Source organism: Oryctolagus cuniculus, chromosome 5, assembly GCF_964237555.1.
Source record: "Oryctolagus cuniculus chromosome 5, mOryCun1.1, whole genome shotgun sequence".
Lineage (NCBI taxonomy): Eukaryota > Metazoa > Chordata > Mammalia > Lagomorpha > Leporidae > Oryctolagus > Oryctolagus cuniculus.
In genome coordinates this window covers 76,803,080-76,824,182 of record NC_091436.1, presented here as the reverse complement: position 1 = coordinate 76,824,182, position 21,103 = coordinate 76,803,080, and the positions used below count along the sequence as shown (strand labels likewise).

The following is a 21,103-nucleotide window of genomic DNA, read 5'->3' as shown; positions in this document are numbered from 1 at the left end:
TACTCTTAGCTCTTTGACATAATGCTCCTTCAACCAAGAGACTTGAGGGATGACTCAAGTGGCAGAGGTAGAAACTTATGCATGTCTATTTCTTGTCCTCTTATTTCAGATGGGCTGTAAGCCATCCCCAGCATACATTCCCTTGGAGTGTCTCCTCAGGCACTGGGTTTCCTTTGATTCCCAAACATTAAGGAAAAAAAAAAAAAAAAAGCCTGGTATTTTTCTGCACCATGGTATGGTCAGGATGCAACCTAGAGGAAAAAGAGACTTGGCCCCCAGACAGAAGTATTAACTATAACACCATCCTCCACCTAGCCCTCTTCTGTTGCAGGCAGGAAAATGGTCTGAGACCCTCATGTCCAAACACTTTTTACCCTGTGAGATGTCAAACCTTAGACAACTCTATAAGGTAGATCTGTTGCTTTTAACAACAGTTGCCCTCAAGACCCCAATTGCCCTTGTGTCTCAGTCTGCCACAGAACCTGCTGCAGGGTCAGTACAAATCCCATCACCTAGTGCTCCTCATCTCTCATACTCCTCTATATCCAGGACTAATTGTTAGTGTGCAGGACACCAGACCATCTACTTCTATTTTACTCCTTTAAGAAATTCCCAGAGGGCTCTGTGGCCCCACATGTGTCCAGGTCTCCTTTTTGTTGTAGGACTTCAGACAGATAAAAGGAGACTTGAGCAGATTTTCATATGTAACCAATAATTACATAGAGGCTTTCCAGTCTTTAACTCAAGTTTATACCATCTCTTCTGGAAAGATGCATTGTCACTCCAAAATCAGAACCTAACAGGGGGAGAAAAGCAGGCTGCTCCCCAGGCTATAGAATCTGTGGGGATGAACTCTGTATGGTTTGTGTAGCCTGATTAGGGAGACCAGGGGCCATATATCCTACAGGAAAGGAGGCTGTCACTAAGAAGGAGCCTTACCCTAAATGATCCTGCAGATGAATGGAAAGAAACTTCTCATTACTTGTGTCTTGGAGGAACTGAGGCGGATCAAGACCAATCCTGAAATTACTATCCAAGACAGACCTAGATCCTAAGAAGAATCCCTCAACTTTTCTAAAAAGACTGAGAAAGGCTTTGTTTAAACATACCTACAATCTCCTGATTCTGTGTAGGGACAGGCAATCTGAAAGGTTAAGTTCATTACTCAGGCTCAGAGATTAGGAGAAAGCTTAAAAGAAAAGAAAAAAAAAAACAGTCTATTGGTCCTGAGACCACATTAGAAAACCTCTTGAATGTCTTCACTTCAATTCGTTTTTGTTTTTACAATCAGGACCAGGGGAAGCCCAACAGTGAGACAAAAGGGATAAGAAAAAGGTCACAGCTCTGGTTCTGAAGGTCCCTCAGGGCTCTCAAAAGTGCTATAGTAGTCGCCAGATGGGATATTTCAAAACAAAATGTCCACATACCCATAACCATAGAGAAATCCCAAGACCCTGGAGATCAGCGGAGGGCTGACTGCCCCTGGATACTAAGGCCTCTGAGTCAGCTGCCCCCCCTCCTCAGGTGACCCAACAGGATGGAAAGGACCTGAGGCTTATCCTGAGGGCTCCTACCATGGGTTCATCAACACTCAGGAGCCCCAGGTGGTCCCAGCTGTCAAGGGAAACAGAATTGATTTCCTCCTGGGTACTCTCTGTTCTCTCAAACTTGGGCCTCTCCTATTTCCTTAGCATTACTGTAAAAGGTGTCTCAGGAAAGCCTCTCATAGGATATTTCATCCAGGCCCTAAATTGTAACTGTTATATCAAAATTAGAAATTACTATAAAGTAACTACGTGAGTTAAAATGCTATTAAAAGATTTTTTTTATTCATTCAGATGTATTATAGGACTGTTTCCAAACAGTAATTAAAGAAACAAGTAAGTAGAAAAAAAGTTGTGGAGAGAGCTATGAGAATGTATTCTTAATGAGAAAGGCTAAGAAAGAAAATTCACTGGGCTGGCATTGTACAGTGGATAAGATTCCCCCTGCAGTGCCAGCATCCCATATGGGTTCTGGTTGAGTCCTGGCTGCTCCACTGCTCCACTCCTGAACCAGCTCCCTGCTAATGTGCCTGGAAAAAAGCAGAAGATGGCCCAAGTACTTGGGCCCCTGCACCCACATGGGAGACCCAGCAGAAGCTCCTGAGTCCTGGCTTTGGATTTGTGCAGCTCCAGCCATTGTGGCCATTTGGGGAGTGAACCAGCCAGTGGAAGATTCTCTCTCTCTCTCTCTCTTTCTCTCTCTCTCTCTCTCTCTGTGTGTGTGTGTATGTGTGTTTGTGTGTGTTTCTCCCTCTCTCTATATATATATCTGCCTTTCAAATAAATACATGAATCTTTAGAAAAAAATAAAATTCATGAAATAATGAAAAAGTATGTTGTGGAAGGTTTGTGCCAATTAAATGCAATGATGAAAGTTAAAGGAAATTACTATAAAGTTAGCTCCCATATCTGAAAAGTCCAGAAAACAAGACTGTCTGATTCTCTACCTTTGTTCCATGATGCATTTAATTGTCATATATAATGGAAGCATATGCTGATGTCATGTGCTAACTTAGTCTTAATGTAGTCGATATTATCTGCCTATGTTAAAATGTTTGAGTGATCAATTTAAGTAGATGCAGATTACAAGTTGGCTTAAAGCACTCAGATAAAATAAATTCTTACTTTTGTTTTGACCAAGTGGTTTAAAGCCTTGACAATGGGATGATGCCCAATTTATGTTGTGAGTATATAAAGGTCTGAATTTTTAAGTTCCAGGGTCAGTCATAGTTAATAGGACATAATTTCAGTGTTGGCCCATCCCCCAAGGCTTTGCACATGTCTTTGAAGTCTCATTGACTTAAAGAAAAAAAAAAAAAGGCTTAATGGGCATTTTTGTCCTGCCCAAACCACCAGCTGCTTCCCTTGTTCAGGAAACCATTCCTCAGCCCCAAATGTAAATGCCATTAAAATGTATTCCCTATATGAGACAGTGGGACTAAACAGACCCAAGATATGTTTACTTTTTCTCATCAAGATAATTCTTGGATGGGAGGAAACTGGCCTTGGGAAATTAGCCCCAAGAGGCATGTCATTTTAAGGAATACCACCATCTGACACCAATATAAAAGGGCCGCTGGTGTTTTCATAGCCTGGGCTACATCAGCCAGGACTGCTCTCAACCCTGGGGAGCATTCATGTGACTCTGAACTTCTGATCTAGTCACAAGAATGGACTTTCTAAAGCACCGTAGATATCCTCACTGGGCTTTCTCCATCACAAGATTCTTCGGCCAGAGTGGTCATGGACAACCGCCTTGCCTTCAACTACCTGCTAGCAGAGCCGGGAGGGGTTGCCACTTACGATTAATCAACCCTGTTGTAGTTACATCAACAATTCAGGACAGATTGAGACCAACACCAGACAGATGTAAATAGGCCACCTGGCTATATAATCTCAATAAAAAAAAGGAAACAACATCTCCTGGTCCCTGTATTGCCTGAGTTTTCCTGGATGTTCAACCTCTAGGGCCAGTTGGTGTCATCTTCATACTTCTGCTGTTTGTTCCTCTCATAATCAATGGGCTCAACTGTTTGAGATCCTCTTAACATACATGCAATTCATTTGTAATTGATTCTTCACCCTGATCCACAAGAAAGCAGTTCCTCTACTAAGGATCTCTGGACACTCCAAGGGGTGTCACACTGCTGATTCCCCTTATCACCCCTCTCCAGCAGGACGCAACTAGAGCAGTTGTCACCCCTGTTCCCTAATGGCAGTTAGAATTACCTCTTCAGAGAAGGGATTAATGGAGACAGGAGACAGCTGAGGCCTGAGGTAGTCAGTCAAGGACACAGGGGGGCCAAGAGAGAACAGACTCAAAATTGTATACAAAAAGAAACTAGAGCCTGGCATGCCTTCTTGACACTCAGAGGGTTATGCCTGGAACAAAATAACCCTAGTACTCAACAACAAGATAGAGAACATGAAAAATAAGCAGGATGTGCTTTCAAGTAGACCCATCCGTCTCCAGACAGTGACTCCCCAGCATCCAAATTCATCAGTGACTAACTGACATATATGCAAAGCCCTGTACAAACAGCACAGAGGGTACACAGCCCTAGACAACCTCCCCCAACAGAGTTCCTACTTAGGAACCCCTCCCACTGTAGGAACTTTCCTTAGCTGGGATTAAATGTTCTCTACTTGCCCTTCTTTATCCATGGTCCTCATTCTTCATGGTCATAGGACTTAAATGCAAATGACCAGAACTATAGATTTCACCAACAACTCCAACACACGCACACACACACACACACACACACTGGTGTATTTTAAAGTCTAAATATGTTCTTTGGTGGTCTTGAGAGTCCCCAAAAGGCTCATATTTTATGTCTCAATCTTCTGAATTTTATGTTAATAAGGATGGAAATAAGATGAACTATGCTGGCTGAAGGTGGAGTTCTGAAAGTAATTAGACTGGACGAGGCTTTTAGGGTGGAGTCCCCATGATGAAATCCTTTGTCTAGGTAAAGAGAGATATGAAGGAAGAGTGCTCCCTGCCCTCTGCTTCCTTACTTCCCCTGTGACCCTTCCTTTGCGTCCTTTAAGCCTCCAACAGGCTCTATATAAATTGGGCTACCTGACCTTGGTGTGTGGACCTTCAAAAGTGTGAACCCAAATAAGTCTTCTTCCTTCCTAAGAAACTCAGATATTTTAGTTAAAGTGACAGAACACTGACAAATACTCCGTGGGTATATTCTTTTGTTTTCACCATGGAGAATCACTGCCCTTATGATTATTTACACCTGCAAGTTTCTAAATTTTATCTGATGGAATATTGCAAGAGAGAGTAGTCCAACATAACTTAGTACCTTAAAAAATTGGAAGGCAATGCACAATGAATTTCTAGTTAGAATGTGATAAGCATCATAAATACATGATTACTTGTACTCTGGGACTACTCAAGATGTAGACTGCATTCAGAAATGAGTTTTCTTTAAAGGGCACAAAATTTTATTGAAGCATTATGGTTTATGCATTTTTTTCATAAACCATAGTAACTTTCTAATGTTGTATACATATTTAAAGTGACAAAATTGTACTTGGGAAAAGACATTTCTTATGCACTTGCATTTGCTCATTGAAATATTGTAATTAAGATTGGAGATTGGGGCAGATACATTTTATAAAGCTATTTCAAATGAGTTTCACATAGAGTATCACATTCATAAGCAATTTTCAATCATTACATTTTAAAATATTTTACAGGATAAGTTGTGAGCACATGGGAATTCAATATTGATAATCTTTAGTAGTCTTATTTTCACTAATTTCAATCCATTGTGTGATTATCTCAAAATTGCACTCTAAAGGTTATATTTTTCTTTCTGGTTTCTCTTTACCAATGACTGGCAGATATTTTGAAAAACATAGGTGCTATTTCTCAAATGCTTATATGTCCTTCTACATAGTACAACCCCTGAATCTTAGCTGGGAATATGGCACCTGGGGAAAATTGTTAGCTTATCTAACCCTCATTGCAGGGAGGTGATTATGTTTTGGCCAATGGCTTGTATAAACAGGCAACGTATGCAACTTCCAGAAATCACTTCTTAAAAGAGTGATTACATCCAATTTTCCCTCCTTTCCTTCTTGCTAATTGCAATTAGACACATTGACTGGAGTTGAAATCCAAGTTTTCTTTTTTTAAAGACTTATTTATTTATTTATTTGGAAGGCAGAGGGACATACAGGGAGAGTGAAAAGAGGAGGTGGGGAGAGAGAGAGAGAGAGAATCTTTCATCAGCTGGTCCTGTCTGCAAATGGCTATAGCAGCCAGGACTGAGCCAGGCCAAAACCAAGAAAGGAACTCCATCCCAGTTTCCCACATGAGTGACAAAAGCCCAAGCACTTCAGCTGTTACACCCTGCCTTTCCAGGCACGTTAGCAGGAAGCTGGATTGAAAGCAGAGCAGTCAAGATTCAAACTGACACTTCAGTCCTCTGACACAGAATGCTGGTGTCACATGTCCTGGCTTAACCTGTTACAAGAAACACGAGCTCCTTGAATCCAAATTTTGAAAATGGGGAATAAAATGGTGAAAGGTGCTAGGATCTCTAATAATAATGTGCTTTTCAAACTAATTATGAAATGCCAATCAGGACCTTTACATGAGAAAAAAAGAAATTTTCATCTCAATTAAGCCAGTTCCTTCTACTTGAAATTTTACATAATCCTAAACAGGTCTTTTAAAGATACATTATGTATGATAGCTATCTCTATTATTTTGGTTTAGAAGATAGAATACAAAATAAAGGACTGGATACATATTTGATGTGTAGTCATTGGCTATCTTATAGCAAAATTTGAACATTTAAAAATGCTCAATAGAAAACTAAAGTATTGAATTTGACTTCTAGTCTACTTACTTACTTCTACTTAATTTAGGATACCATCATATTGTTTTTTAATTGCCATTTTTCTTCTAGTTAGGATGCTTTTTAAAAATTTTACTCAAGGAGAGAGCGCCATGGCTCACTTGGTTAAGCCTCCGCCTGCAGTGCCGGCATCCCATGTGGGCGCAGGGTTCTGGTCCCGGCTGCCCCTCTTCCGGTCCAGCTCTTCGCTGTGGCCCGGGAGGGCAGTGGAGGATGGCCCGAGTGCTTGGGCCCTGCACCCCATGGGAGACCAGGAAGAAGCACCTGGCTCCTGGCAGTGCTGGTTGTAGCGGTCTTTGGGGAGTGAACCAATGGAAGGAAGACCTTTCTCTCTCTCTCTCTCACTGTCTATAACTCTACCTGCCAAAAAAAAATTTTTTTTAGTCAAGAAAGGGACTAATAGTATCTCAGCATCTCCAATAATTTTTTCTTGATTTATTACCAAATCTATATATAGTGACTGAAACTTGAATTTTTCTTTAAACTTGAATGCTAAACATCTGAAATCAAATGTGTACATTTAAAATAGTTCAAGGTATTTCAAAAACTATTGAGGATTCTTTTAAATAATATTTATTATGCTCTTTCAAACAAACCTTTTTTTAAGATTTATTTATTTGTTTATTTGAAATATAGGGTGACAGAGAGCAGAAAGATACAGAAAGAGATATCTCCATTCACTAGGTCATTCCTCAGATGCCTGCAACAGCGTTGGCTGGGCCAAATCAAAGCCAGGAAGGAATCCAGAACTCTATCCAGGTCTACCATGATGGTGGCAGGGACCTAAGTACCTGCATTGTCATCCACTATCTTCCCATATCCAGAAGCAAGAAACTGAATAGAAGGCACAGTTGCCAGGACACAATCCAGCACTCTGATATGGGATGCAAGTGTCCCAGGGAGTAGCTTAATCAGTTGTGTCACAACACCCTTCCCAGTGCTTCTTAATTTAATAGTATAAAATGCAATGAACATTATTGGCTTATATCTGCAAATAAGACGATTGATGATGCTTATACAAATGAATCACAGGCCAGTAGGAGAGGATCGATAAGTATAAGTAGATGTAGATTTCAAGATTGTTGCAACAATCTTGAACATTGTCAAATGTTTGAGTGTGGTTTAGAAAAAAAAAAAAAAACACTGGCTTTTATAATACTGTTTGTGTAGATTATCATATGTATTTTATGACTATATAACTGAATGACATTTTTAAAACACAGATTAATTTTAATTGCACTTTAAAGATGACTTGAATTAAAAATATCAGTTAAACAATCAATTATTTGAAATTCAACGTGTTTCATAGCCTATGTGAAACAGGCCTTAAATAAAACACCATACTTTGATATTGCCAGTCATGAAGCCAAAATCAAAATATGAGGATTGCTGCTGCCAGCTAAGTTCTTAACACAAGATCCTCTTTTCTTCATTTAGTGTATTTTTTTCATGATAATTCTTCTAATTCTCATGAGAAAAATTGAGTTCAGTCATCCTCAGAAAAGTGAGTCATAGTATCCAAACACACAGGAGTGCCATTCTGTGCATGAATAAATGAGAACAGTTCTATTTCAAACATGCCAGATGCCGCACATTCTCTGGAATGGGTCAGGATCTCAGGTCTTTAGTGAGACTTCCCGCGGAGCTGAACATCTGTTCATAATATATTGTACACTTGCTAGTAAACCTAAGAATGCTGAGGTGATTAGAACATCTTGATTGTGTTTTCCAATATAATACAGACAAAAAAAAAATGTTGGAGCACTGAACAATCAACAAATCTACACTCAGCCACCATGCAAATATGCACCACCTGTGTCCCCACTACCGTCATTTATCAATTTCTACAAATTGTCATAAAAATATAATTGACATATACTTTAAGAAAATTCTGAGTCGCTGTCCCTGAAATGAATGAGTAGCTAACAATTGGGATGGATGAAAATAATTTCTACGTATGAGAAAGCAGATCTACCCTTTAAAGTATTTTAAATTCTCCTGTTTTTTAAAAAATGTATTGTTTGTCTGATACCCCTGAAATTGGAGAAATGAATAAGGAGTATAAGACAAAAGAAATGGGTTGCTTAGTGAAATTGAACTTCAGTGTAAACCTTCCTCTTCTTCCATTAGTTTATATCTGGTCATTTACCAAATCACTGATGACTTTTTCTTGACCAATAAACTTGTATCTCTAAATACTGCTAAAAAAATTGTATTTTCTTTGAATACTGAGAACAATCAAACAATTACAATAATGACATGAAAAGCAATCATGTAAATGTAGAAAATTTGCAAGATAAAAAGTAAGTTTTTTCTACAGACATAGTTCTCTTCTTAAACTCTTTAATTTACCAGTGATAAAGATTCAGAAGAACAGTAAGAATACAATTCTTCCCTTTGGCAGTCTCTATTTAAGCAAATTTGATTCAATTAATTGAATCTATATGTGGGGAAATTTAAAAACATGAGAATCCTCAAATGTATAGCATTCTTTCATTTTTAAAGAAAAAGATGGTTAAAATTATAGTTGGAGGAAAGGTAACAAGAACATTTTTACTAAAAATTCATGATCATTTTTAGGTTATTATTACTTCATTTTCTCCACTGTCTTTAAAAATGTGCTTCAAACATATATTTTGAATTTAATTCAGATAAAGTGCATGAGAGCTAAAATTAAATGCTGGTAGGAATCAAAATTAATACAACACGAAACTAAGAAACAAACTTGCCAAAAACTTGTTGAAATTTAGTGTCTTGGGCTTAGAGAACGCAGAGTTCTTTGACCTGGTTAGGTGAATACAGCTTTTATCATAGCTTTTTTATATATATTTATAATACCTTGCTTAAGGGACAGAAGTGATGTTGTTAGTGAAATCCTATCTTACATCTCAACATTCAACATAATTAATTATTCTATTCACCTATGAATGACATGAAAACAAACAAAAAGCTATCTTAGAAAAAATAATATTCTGGGACATCTTATTTAAACTTCTGATTCTCGTGAGGTAAATTTAAAAAACCATAGCATCTGTGCCAAATCACATGAATTGGTAAATTGTGTGTGTTTTGCATATAGTTCCTCGGCCAAATTTAGAGACGTCTTCAGTAATTAGCAGTAACCAAGAGGGAACTATCCAGAATGGATTCCTGAAACTGTGTTTTCAATAGGGTGTTTTGTAACAAGATTGGTGTCTTCTATAACCCAAGGTAGTGTTGACAAGATTCTATAAGATTCATTCTATTTATGTAATTTCAGTTTCTCAAAGCTGACATGACTTTTTACTAGCATTCTTATTTATTTCTAATATATCAATAGCTTTATTGAAAAATATCAACTCCAAAAACTTGCACGTTTTAAATATGTAGCAATAAGTGCTCATAGTTCTGAATTTTTAATTCACTTTCACCTTTTTAAAAGAAGTTTTCTTTGTTACACTTCCTTCTATAAGTGTTTGGCTTCATATCATATACAAATTAAAGCATGGTTCATTTATTCTCTGGGTGTTTATTTTAGATTTAACTGTGAAAAGAAGTAAGATTTAGGTCATTGTTAGTGCAGAGGTGATTGCAACTTAGCTTCTGTAAGCGAATCCATGTCTATTTCTTTCTGAATGATCCTGTAAGAGAACACAGATAATCCTGTTGACTTGCACCTATGTTGAATAGAGAAGACATGAAGGACGAAAAACTAGTCAGAAGGCTGGAAACAGAAACACCCTGACTTGAAAATAAGAGGTTACACAAGAAATCACTGGTATCAGACCTCATTATCCTTTTATTGGTGCTGTTAGGATGTGAGAAGTCATTTCCAGGCATTTCTAGATATCTTTTACAATGCATTTTTCAAAGCCTTTCATACTAAATTTGTGAAAAGACTGGTGATTGTGAGGTGTGAAGAAGATACTCTTAAGTAAATTGATGATGGATAAAATTTCCAGGCTCATGAAATATCAGTGCTATTTGGACAAAAATCCATTTTTATCAAAGACTTGGCTAAGACACTGGTGATTTCCTCATATTCAAGTTGATAAGAGGCTGGGGGGGGGTAAACTGATATTCACATAAACAGTCACATGGTTGCATAACAACAAATGAAATACGGGAGTTATGACAGTGGTCCCATAAGATTATTTTGTATAAATAATAACATCATGTAAATGCACTTCATTGTCTCAAAGCAAAATCCCATGACGACACACTTTTCGGAATATATCTCAGTAAGTAATGTGTCACTGTAAAAGCACACAAAAGGATATTTTACAGTAGGGCTGATGGAATGTATGTAACAACAGCTTTGTTAAAGATAGGCAGTGATTCCTTCTTAGATCTCCCATCCACTGAAACACTGGAGGAGAGGGGAAGTGCAGTTCCAGCTCCGCAAGGTGATCCAAAAGACTTCAGCTTCAGATGGGAGAACGCAGTAAAATATTTTTCTTGTTTCTTCTACCTCTTAAGCTAAACAAACATATGATATGTTTATTAAACCACAGAAAATTGAAAATTATTTTGAAAGAAAATATGAATAAAGGTCTTTGTATCTTTCTAGGCAGTTGTAATCTCAGTTGTCTAAAAGAAGATTATGTGCATGATGTATTTAAGTTCAGGAAAAAAAAGTAGTTTTTCAAATTCTCCTGAAATTAGAGCACTTCATCTATTGTAAGTACTCAATTCATTTTAATGTTGGAGAAAGAATGTGTCTGTTTTACTTTTGTAGGAACTGGTTCTAATTCAGACATTATTGTAGAAGAGGTATTGTGCTCCTTTTACAGAAATGGACAGAATAATTGGAATAATAATTTTAAATGCATATCAAATGTAGGGGTATGGTCATAATTTGGGGACAAGAGATCCTTTTCAGGTGTTTTTTAAAAGTTAATTTTTAATAACGTGAGTTTTATGTTGGCATAAGGTCAGTTGGAAATGGATTTATTATAAGTTATATTTTTCAAATAAAACTGGTGCTAACTTGGGTGTGAAAAATCAAAAGAAATATGACATGACAATTGTATTGATCTTTAAGAACATTCCTCCTACTGAGGTACTAAGTTTAAAGTTCTTAAATAACCCAATTAGGGACCTTTAAGGGAGAGAAACTGAAGAAAAAAAAAAAAAAAGAAACCTGACCAAATGATGACTAATTAGAATGACAGGAGTTCTTCTGACTCATGGGGGAGTCACAGTACCCAGGCAGTAAAAATAGTGTCTCATTAGTCTTTTAAACATTATTCCCAGGTTTCCGTGAAATTGATATTTAATCACTTTCCCAGTGTACAGCAGGCACTTATTACACAGGGAAGACATGGGGAGTGAAAAGTTTATAAAATTTCTGTCAATCTCTTCTCAATTTGAAGAATGATTCATTATAATGGGCCACCAGTGACAGGGGGAGGCTGACTAGGAGCCTGTAATTAATTTCACTTCCTGCGTTATTGATGGCATTCACTGGGTTCTGAGATTACAGGTATATCGTGGGGGATGCACCCTGTGGAACATGTTGTACAATTTTCCAAACTGCTTCTACATCATATCTACAGCTGTATCAGTCTCCGCTCTAGATGTTGTTTTTTGGAAATTTAGGGCTACTTTAAAATACTTAGAGATGTAGTTTGCTACTCAAAATTAAGTGTGTAGACAGAGTTAGTAACTAAAAGAGCAATGTGCATATCTGCATATCTAAAGTTAGGAGCAAGCCTGTAAAGAACAAAAACTGACCTTAGGATCACATTTAAATGATTTCCTTTTACATTTTTCAATTCATTTAACCTCTGATTTGTTCTCATGATGTATGACAATTCTTTTGGAAATGGTGAATGATTTTTTTTTAATTTTCTTTAATTTTTTTTTTTTATTTTTTGACAGGCAGAGTGGACAGTGAGAGAGAGAGACAGAGAGAAAGGTCTTCCTTTGCCTTTGGTTCACCCTCCAATGGCGGCCTCAGCTGATGCACTGCGGCCGGCACACCGCGCTGATCCGAAGGCAGGAGCCAGGTGCTTCTCCTGGTTTCCCACGTGGGTGCAGGGCCCAAGCACTTGGGTCATCCTCCACTGCCTTCCCGGGCCACAGCAGAGAGCTGGCCTGGAAGAGGGGCAACCGGGACAGAATCCGGTGCCCCGACCGGGACTAGAACCTGGTGTGCCGGCGCCGCAAGGCCGAGGATTAGCCTATTGAGCCACGGCGCCGGCTGTGAATGATATTTTAATTGCTGTGAAATGTTAAAAACAAAAATATGATTATAAGGAGTTGTACAAGCTGCTTAATTTTATCACTAGGCCCCAAAATTTAGCTTATATGCACTTAAAAAATGATGCTGTAACATGAAAGCACACTAACCATGTCTTCCTTCTCTTACTTTCCCATATTCACTGAAGGGGACAGAAATCCTTTCATTTCATTACTCATTTACTAGACAGGCTTTCTTTCATGTACCAGCATAACAAATCGTGTGGCTTGTCACCCGGTGAAATGGATGGACATATTCACCATCTTTATGGTGGCAAGTTTTTCTTCTGTTTCTTTGTTTCCCATTCTTTGTCCAGTCTAGGGAAAACAGGATGCTCTATTCGGTTAGTAGATTGCCAGGAAGCCCTGTGGCATTTCCCTCTACACTGTGCATAAGATCATCCTATGGAACACATAGTCTCTGGAAATAAGGACATTTAAAGTTTCATAAAACAACACAAGAAATATTTTTCTAGAACCTGTTGCAACTTCTTTAGTAAGTGTTAAGAAGAGCATTCAGAGTTAATCTTCATCTAAGGTTCCTAACAGAGCAGTATCAATAAATATTTTAAAGTCAATCAAGAATCTTTAAACTATTGTGATCACATGCTTCAGAATGCATGATTCTGTAAATCAGGAAACTGGTTCTGCTATATTCCCACCAAGCAAAATTGGGTAAATAATGACACTGCATTTTAATTTAATTTAATGAAGTGGAAAATAAAAATGAATTTTTGCCTTGTTTGAAAAGATTTTATAAAAGTCCTTGTGAAAACTGCAATACTACTTGACATCCTTCAGAAATACTTTAAGTTTATCTTTTATACAAATCAATATTTAAAAGAAAACCAAATTTTCAATGTATAACCATTCTAATATGTGTGGGAGAACTATGGGACTGGAAAATCTTCTTTATACTGTCATGCTGCCTTTACAAATCAGGTGCTGAAAGGTAGACCTAAATTTTACAATGTGCATTCCAATTTTCTATTAAGTGAGAAACCTCTAAAGACCACAAAGGGGCCAAATTATCTAAAATATTAAGGGCTTATTATATTTCTACTAAATTATCAATTTTGTAAAACAATTAAACAGGGAAAGCCAATTAGTGTAAAAGTGGTCTTCAGAGTATAATCATTAGTTAGAAGCTCGTTTGATAAGGTTAGGTCCAAATCTAATAAGTTAAACCCCCAGCAGAACTGTAATAGAGCCACAGTGGCAGTTTCTAACTGTACCAGTCTCTAAATAGAAACCACCAGAAATTAAGGAAATTAAAAAAGAAGTTATTTTTTGCCACAATCAACAAAATCTCTATAGGGCTACGGCAAGTAAGAATTAGGATAGTTTCTTAATTATAATCACCAGGAATTTATTTGTACTATGAATCAAAATTATTCTTAATTCTAGTTTCTTCCAATAGAGTATTAAAGACTACCAGTTAAAGAATTAGGATCTCACACACACACACAAACACATACACGAATAAAATAAAAGAAGCAGGCTTTTAGTTGCAGCAGTTAAGTTGCTGAATTGGAGTGCCTGGGTGTGGAATCAGGCCCTATTCTCCTAGTTCAGCTTCTTGCTAATGTGTACCCAGAAAGCAGCAGGTGCTGGCTCAGGTACTTGGCTTCCTGCCACCCACAAAGAGAACCTGGATGGATTTCCAGGCTCCTAGCTTAAGTCCTGGTTATTGCCAGAATTTGGGGAGCGAATCAGCAGATGAGAGTGCTTGTTTCTTTATTTCTCTTTCTCTCTCTCTCCACCTTTCAAATAAATAAAATAATTTTTAAATTTTTAAACTTCTTTTAAAATTAGGAACAGAACTGGAAAACTAAAAAATAAAGCAAATACTTTGTAACTTTGGGAAAGATAAAATACCATTACTTTAGCAAAGGAACACAAATCTGATATACATGGCCATCATTGTACTGTAACACTCTTAGCCAGTGTTAACTGTGCCTCATTTATGTTCAGTCAATGTTCTTTAAGAAAAAAATAAAAGGAGAAAGAGAATGCTTTCTGTGAATATATCTGTTTTTATAACTATGAGCTCACTTAAATGTTGGACCAAAATTTCTGCGTTACCAAATTGTTTTGCATAAAGAAATCAACAATTTTCAGAAAAACAGGATGCAGCATAATAGATAGTGACTTGTTGGCCTATTTGAAGAAGGTAAAAGTTATTCATTTTAGAATAGGTTTTCTATATTTTTTTCTTGGCTTCTTTGTTTCTGTCTTTCTTTGCTTCTTTCTTTTTTTCCATACAAATCTTAAAATAAGGTCACCATAATTTTTCTCTAATTTTTTGCCGCAGCTACAGATATTCCACTTAAATATTACATGAGTGGACATAAATAAATATGCTCTATGTTCACCATTTCCATTCATCTTTATAAACTCAATATTTTGCCTGGTGCCACAGCTCAATAGGCTAATCCTCCGCCTGTGGCGCCCGCACCCCAGGTTCTAGTCCTGGTCGGGGTGCCGGATTCTGTCCTGGTTGCTCCTCTTCCAGGCCAGCTCTCTGCTGTGGCCCCGGGAAGGCAGTGGAGGATGGCCCAAGTGCTTGGGTCCTTCAGCCGTATGAGAGACCAGGAGGAAGCTCCTGGCTCCTGGCTTCAGATCGGCGCAGCACGCCAGCCGTAGCAGCCATTTGGGGGGTGAACCAATGGAAAGGAAGACCTTTCTCTCTGTCTCTTTCTCTTTCACTGTCTAACTCTGCCTGTCAAACAAACAAAAAGACTCAATATTTTGGATTCTGAAAGAAATGAATGTCTGCTATGATCAGATCATCAACCCATTAATGTATCCACATTCAGAAAAGGACAAATAGATCACTAGGGAACATTTGGCTGATTGCAATGTCTCCTACACTGCACTGCAAAAATATGCCCTTCAAGTGGTTATATATGCCTCATAAACTGTTACTTGCTTCTTACTATTCTCTTTATTATTATATCACTTTATGATTCAATTTTAAATACTGATGTAATTTAATGCTCAATTTTGATAGATACATCTTGAAGTATCAGTCTTTGTTATTTTAAAATATTGAAGGGATATTTTATGTTTTTCAGCAAAATGTTCTGAGGCTACATCTTGTTAATATGGTCGCATACATATTCATTGTCAGACCCACTCAGGTAATTAAAAAATAAAATAAAATGAGCATCTGTTTGTACAAATTAATAATGTGTGTGATAATATGCAGGTTAAAGGTTAACACAGAAAAAATTGGACATGGTGCATGAACACGAAATGAATTATTGCATGGCTATGTAATTTTATTGCTACCACTTAGTTAATTATGCTGTATATCAAACTAATTATTAAAGAAGCAAACTCTTGCTTTAGTGTCCCATGCATATAACTATAAATTACTCTACACATCTAAAATTGTGACCTCCCCTAAATCTCACAACAAGGTATATTAACAAAATATGATGCGCCTCACTGTTTGAGAACTCACGAATACACTTTCAAAATACATTTCAAAGGAATGTAGTAGTTATTGCATAAAAAAAATTACCTCAGTTAAGAAAAAAATCGGTTCCCTAATAGTGTATATATAACAAATTACCTTAATATTTAGTGCTTTAAACTACATCCTTTAATTTGGTTCCTTGAAATTCTGCAATCTAGGCAGCAACAACTGGTGTGGGTCCCACACAGCACCAGCGGGGTGGCATTACCGAGGCTGAATGATTCACTGCTATGATACCCTCTTCACATTGCTGGGAAGCCAGGCAGGCTGCTATGTAAGGCCCTTGCTTATCTCTCAAGTGGTCTCTCCACCTCAGTAAGCTGTATTCCCCACAATCCCCTTAGCTTGGGGTGGGGGAAGTGGGAGGGGACTCTGGGTAGACAGACTCTTATTATGGTATCTGTTGGTCCCAAGTGCAAAATCACAACCTGTGAGACATTCTGAAGGCTGATGTCATAAAGGCATATGCATTTAATGATTCTGTGATCTCTTAAAGCAAGCAGTATGACAGCTGAGATTTCCTGAGCTACAACTGTACAGGTGCATGAATACTAGGTGCCCCTAAAGTATTAATTTAAATTATGTTAAATAAACAATTTTCTATCCTATTTTTTAAAAAATATAATCAAATACATTTCTAGTTAACATAAATGGTGTTTCAATTTAATCAAAATACATATATATAACTGAATTTTCACAAGTAGCTAATCTGAGATATCTTTCATTAAATCAACGAAAAGTCTAGGGAAGAATTCTATGTCTTTAATGCATATTACACTAGTACTTAAAACTGCTGTTTAGCTAAACTCATTACTGTGTAGATTCAGATAAATTGATAAAAGAAGAAAACAGGCCGGTGCCGTGGCTCACTAGGCTAATCCTCCGCCTGCGGCGCCGGTGCTCTGGGTTCTAGTCCTGGTTGGGGCGCCAATTCTGTCCCAGTTGCTCCTCTTCCAGTCCAGCTCTCTGCTGTGGCCGAGGAAGGCAGTGGAGGATGGCCCAAGTGCTTGGGCCCTGCACCCACATGGGAGACCAGGAGGAAGCACCTGGCTCCTGGTTTCGGATCAGTGCAGTGCGCCGGCGGTAGCAGCAATTTGGGGGGTGAACTAATGGAAAAGGAAGACCTTTCTCTCTGTCTCTCCCTCTCACTGTCTAACTCTGCCTGTCAATCCGTCCTTAATGTGCTGCACATTGTGATTTAATGCTATAACTAGTACTCAAACATTATTTTCCACTTTGTTTTTCTATGTGGGTGCAAACTGTTGGAATCTTTACTTAATATATGCTAAACTGATCTTCTGTATATAAAGAAAATTGAAAATGAATCTTGATGTGAATGGAAGGGGGGAGGGAGAGGGAAAGGGGAGGGTTGCGGGTGGGAGGGAAGTTATGGGGGGGGGAGCCATTGTAATCCATAAGCTGTACTTTGGAAATTTATGTTCATTAAATAAAAGTTAAAAAAAAGAAAGAAAAAAAAAACAGATGTAGTCACTGGAACCATGCTAATTGAAGAGATGTAGTATATACTCCTTGTCAGATTACAATTAGTGGCCATGTTTCTGACTTCCAGTACTGTAGTTTATAATACTTTATGATCCATCAACATAATGGTTATGTGGATATAAGTCCTTTAAAATGTAATGTTTTAGAATTTAACGTAGTAGAAGGTGATAAAATCTTAATAATGCAAATCTGAATAATTCAGTTAAAATCTAAAGGCACAATTTGCCAATATCTTACTTTTAGATTAATATTGAAAATTCAATTATTCAGCAAGTAGCTTGTGCTGTTTACACCAGGAGTGGCAACATAACCAGCAGTTTAGATCCCCATGTCCAAAATCCTAGATTCCTGACTCCTGCTCCTGGCACCGGCCATCAGCCTCTTCCTAATGCAGACTCAGAAGTAGGGGTCATGGCCCAAGCAGATGACTTCCTGTATTACATTTCCAGCTCCCATTTTAGCCCAGTCCATCTACGGCTATTTCAGAAATCTGCAGAAAGTTGTGGAATGAGCCAAATGACAGAAAATCTCTCCCTCTCTCTCTCTCTTGCTCTCTCTCTGTCTCTCTTGGGCCATCCTCCACTGCCCTCCCAGGCCACAGCAGACAGCTGGACTGGAAGAAAAGCAACCAGGACTGGAACCAGCGCCCATATGGGATGCCGGCGCCGCAGGCAGAGGGTTAGTCAAGAGAGCCACAGCACCAGCCCCATGTCTTGAGGTTTTAAGACTGAACCATGATTAATGACAAATGCTCTTCAGTATAAAAATCTGTAACAAACTGATATAACTAGTCTCAAATACATGAAAAAAAAATGAATATGACTAACTCAAACATCCTTTCATTGCCCCAGGGTGTGTATACAAAATGCAGTTAATAAATTGGACCCTGCCCTGTAAGAACTTGGGATATAGAAGAAATATTTTACATATATGCATAAAGCAATTCAATCTTATGATGCAGTTTGATATGAAATGTCAAGAGCATTGTAATAAGGAAGAGAATGCTAAAATATAAGCTGAAAGTATCAGTGGGAGTTGTCATAAAGAATTCAACATCAAAATACAGATAGCATAGAGCTACGTGGAAAGGCTTGAGAAGCAAGATGGACAAATGACAAAGGAGGAACAAAGTCTGTTTCAAGAGTTGTGGGTTATTCTTCATTGCTGGTGAGCAAAAACTCTCCTACTTCTTCTGAATAAGAACACTATTCATTTTAAGGGACCCTTTCCTTTGTTATAGGTAGTTTGAGTCAAGAACGCAGTCTTCCCTCTCACTATGAAAACTTAGAAGGTTCATTGGTAGCTATTTCATACAGTTCTTTGCAGTCTCTAACCCATTTAAAATGAGGGATAAGTAAGTGACTTGATAATTGAAACTGTCTTCTGGAAGTTGAATCTCCATGGAGTGATACTGGTTGAGATTCCTCCATTCCTGCATGCACAAGGGAAGCTTGATGAACCATTACTGTTATCAAGATTTGAAAAAGCCTCAGAAATCTGAATATAGACCTACTATATGACCCAGCCATCCCACTCCTGGGAAATTATCCAAACAAAATGAAATCAGCATATGAAAGTGTGATCTGTAACCCCTTGTTTATTGCAGCTCAATTCACAATAGTTAAGATATGCAATCAACCCAAATGTCCATCAAATGATGGCTGATAAAAAATTAGGTAAATATACACCATGAAATACTACTCATGGGTTAAAAAAAAAGTGAAATCCTGTCTTTCACAATAAAATGGATGTAACTGCAAACCCTTATACTTAGTAAAATAAGCCAGACTCAAAAAGACAGATAGCATATGTTTTCCCTGTTCTGTTATAGCTAATAGAGTACCTAAAATGTAATGTATCAGACTGAAATTGACATTTTGAGGTTCCATGATTGTGTACAGTCCTTGTCTCTACTGTTGAGGAACAATTTTTTTCTTCATACTATTTTTAAACCCTTTATTCAGTGTAGGATTATTCTTATGAGTATAAAGTTAACTGAGAATAGATCTTTTTAAAAATTAAGAGTGAAACTAAGAGAGGGAAGAGGAAGCAGGGTAGGAGTGTGGGTAGGAGGAAAGGTTTATTTCTGAATCTGTATATATGAAATACATGAAATTTGTATACCTTGAATAAAATTTTGAAAAAAAGACTTTCAAAAGCACCAAGCTTTATTTAGTGTTCAACTGGCTATCCAGTTTCAACATGGATCCTGTAAGTTCCTCTATATCCTTCCTATAAATGCTTTTAGCATTTAAAGTGAAATACTTGGAACATCAATATTTAATAACTTATTCGATGGACTTAAAATGTTCTACCAGTTTTCAAGATTTAGAAAACTAGACAACCTCCGCACCTGGCAGTTGCTGGTCCAAACAATGCATGTCTTTTTGAAGCAATTGAATTGAAGGTGTTAACAAGACAAAAACAATGAAACATGAAGTTGCAAAGAAAATTGAGAAAAGTGAGAGGTGAACTGAGAATTAATAGACAAAAGAAGAACCATACAATTAATATCAAACAGTAGTAAACACATATGTGTACCTTGCATGTTATTCATACTTTACTAAATTACAGAAAGCTGCAGCACACCATTAGTTACAAAACTTACACAGGGGGGCTGGCAATGTGGCATAGTGGGTAAACCACTGCCTGTGGTGCCAACATCCCACATGGGTGCCAGTTCAAGTCCTGGCTCCTGCACTCCCTATCCAACTCTCTGCTATGGCCTGGGAAAGCAGCAGAAGATGACCCAAATTCTTAGGACCCTGCACCCACGTGGGAGACCCAGAAGAAGCTCTGGCTCCTGGCTTCATATTGGCACAGCTCCAGCTGTTGCAGCCATCTGGGAGTGAACCAGCAGATGGAAGACCTCTCTCTCTCCCTCCGCCTCTACCACTGCCTCTCTGTAACTCTGTCTTTCAAATAAATTTATAAATATTAAAAAACTTACAGTAATAAGGATAAAAAGATGGGAAAAGGATATATCTGTCCATCTAGAGAGAAGGAGCAAAGCCATAATAAACAGCGGAAAGGATCATTGCCCACAGCAGAAATCCAAGTTCTTCCAGAATCAGCATTGGATTAGAAAGAATCATTGGCAAAAGTGGAGAAAAGCCAAGAAGACAAGAGGTAATTTATAGGAAGAGATACAGGATTTGAATTAATATAGAATGGATTTAGTGTGACATAGTTGCTATTCAAAATAAACACTTCTGAAGTTGGGGTCCAAAGTAGATAAGATGTATATTAGAGGAAAAGAAGTAGAATGAAAATAGATGCTGGAGAGGATGTGGGGAAAAAGGGACACTAACCCACTGTTCGTGGGAATGCAAACTGGGTAAGCCACTATGGAAGTCAGTCTGGAGATTCCTCAGAAACCTGAATATAACCCTACCATACAACCCAGCCATCCCACTCCTTGGAATTTACCCAAAGGAAATGAAATTGGCAAACAAAAAAGCAGTCTGCAC

At 37.9% G+C, this 21,103-nt stretch overlaps 1 long non-coding RNA gene across 1 annotated transcript in view; it reads right to left on the bottom strand.

Annotated features, from left to right (window-relative positions):
- Positions 1 to 10,058: 10,058 nt before the first annotated feature.
- Positions 10,059 to 21,103, bottom strand: part of LOC138849792 (uncharacterized) — a 31,169-nt gene continuing 20,124 nt past the window's right edge. The window contains exon 3 of the long non-coding RNA XR_011388965.1: positions 10,059 to 10,882. This is a non-coding gene — a long non-coding RNA (uncharacterized lncRNA). The remainder of the gene's footprint in view (positions 10,883 to 21,103) is intronic.